Genomic DNA, 2,289 nt, shown 5'->3' with positions numbered 1-2,289 from the left:
TAAATCTAACAATCTATAGAAAATTACCAGAGGCAATAAGAGAAATGATGGTAGAAAGAGCAGCCATTCCACTAGTGAAACAAAATGCACGATGAGCTTTCTCCAATCTTTCTAAAAGACTGATTGTCAGCAAACATACAAGTCAATAGTATACCAATATTAAGGTTACTGTACCTGCAGCTTCACAAGCTTAGAACAATCGGACTGAACTTCTAATTTTTACAAACCTTTGTAAGACATCTCTAGTAGGATTTCCACTTCTAGTGTAATCATAAGGCCCGTTTTCCGTGGCCGATGGCTAGCATTCAAACATAAAATATTTTTGTAGAATTAGGTGATGCAACAAAAAGCACACATCTAAGGATGGAATGAGCAATAAAACAACTAATGCTAAAAAAAGTTCTTCTTATGTCCTGCGCTGATTGTTTGCTAAAACATAACTCTGTTTCTAACTCAAAAAAATTTCCTGTATGCTGTTACACCCTACATACGCTTGGAAAAACAGTAGTGCTGTCATTGGAAATTATTTCTAAGAAAAGCATAAATCATTACTCAGGACAGTTCATTAGCATTTTTCATGAACAAACAGAATGTATATCAATTTGTTGTCATTTTTGCCCAAATGGGCCAGCTAAAGCAATGCCCAGAACTTCATATTTGCCCAAATGGGTCAGCTAAAGCAATGCCCAAATGGGCCAGCTAAAGCGGCCCCAAACGGACCCTTAGGGATTGGGGGAAGACGATGGAGAAATGATGGTTATATAATAATAGTTAGGTGAATATATTTAAACAATTAAAATTAGGTCAAAAAAATTTCAGCCGTTAGATTATAGTGATTGAACTGCTGTGATCAAACAATAGTAATTAGGCCTGTAAACGAGCAGAGCTTGAGCGAGCTTAGACTTGGCTTGATCGAAATAGAGAACATTAAAAATTTGTTCATGTTCGACTCGTTTACTTAACGAATGAGCCGAACATGAGCTACTTAACGAGCTGAACATGAGTTATTCGTGAAACAACAAGCTTTTTTGGCAGCCCTAATTAGCCGAACACGAGCTACTTAACGAGCTGAACATGAGTTATTCGCGAAACAACAAGCTTTTTTGGCAGCCCTAATTGTAATTGGATGATGGCAATTGACTGACTAATTATGTTTGTTGGTAGCGGTCATCAATTATAGTCGACCAAAATTTAAGATTTCTTCATATATCAAAGTTCTATCTAAATTTAAGTTCAAATCCCCCTTCATGTGGAGAATGTTGCCTTATCTATAATTTTGGCGAAATTTAATTCACCTCAACGTACCCTTTACTTTGAATATGTTGATAATAATTGTTATATTTGCATTAATTCATTAATGAATTCATAATTAAGTGATCGTAACTCATTAAATTTTGCTTATTGAAATGTCAAATTCAACACAAGCGTGTAAATTTTAATAATTGTTTTACTCGAGGATAGGATGTGAGCAAATAGAGTCTGTAGATTGAGAACAATAAGACTATTTTCACTTATGGGTGTAAACGAGCCGAACGCGAGCGTCGTTTATATTTCTAGCTCAAAAATTGTGTTCGTGTTCGGCTCGTTTGCTTAACGAGCCGAACACAAACTATTCACGAACAAAGAGTCCTTTTAATAACCCTAATAATGTAGCCATAAGACAATAAGCATTTGAGCAAGATTTAAAAATTATTATTTATATTAAAACATCATTTGAATCTAATTTAATATTTTTAATAATATTTTCTTAATTAATACTTTTTATTGATTATAAATCTTTTGTAGCCTTGTATTTAATTAAACTTTTTAAAAATATTACAAAAAATTAATTGATTAGTAGTATTTCGAGCCAAAATGAGCTGAACGCGAACGAACGAATATTTATTTGTGTTGTTTGAGTTCGGCTCGTTAACTTAGCGAACGAGCCGAACACAAGTTGTTCGCGAACAACGAGCTGTTTTGACAACCTTAGCTATGATGCTATCTAGTGTGGCGAGCTAACCATCATTTCACCTAAACGACTTTTTTCTGCTTGGGGGATATTTTTCCGGCCACAAAATAGACAAATACTAAGAAAAAATTGGGGCATTTACAGACATACCACATAAATCCTATGTATTTGCACATATAACAATTAAATTTTACAATTTACATTTATATTATCCAAATCTTCCACATCACATTAAAAAAATCACCTTTTTTTCTTACTTTTAAAAAGTGTGATGTACTTTTTCATGCATACATAAGGTGGTATATATATATATATATATATATATATATATATATATG

This window comes from Phalaenopsis equestris, unplaced genomic scaffold (assembly GCF_001263595.1).
Source record: "Phalaenopsis equestris unplaced genomic scaffold, ASM126359v1 Scaffold001116, whole genome shotgun sequence".
NCBI lineage: Eukaryota > Viridiplantae > Streptophyta > Magnoliopsida > Asparagales > Orchidaceae > Phalaenopsis > Phalaenopsis equestris.
The sequence above is the reverse complement of the archived record's forward strand: the minus strand, read 5'-3'. Positions refer to the sequence as shown.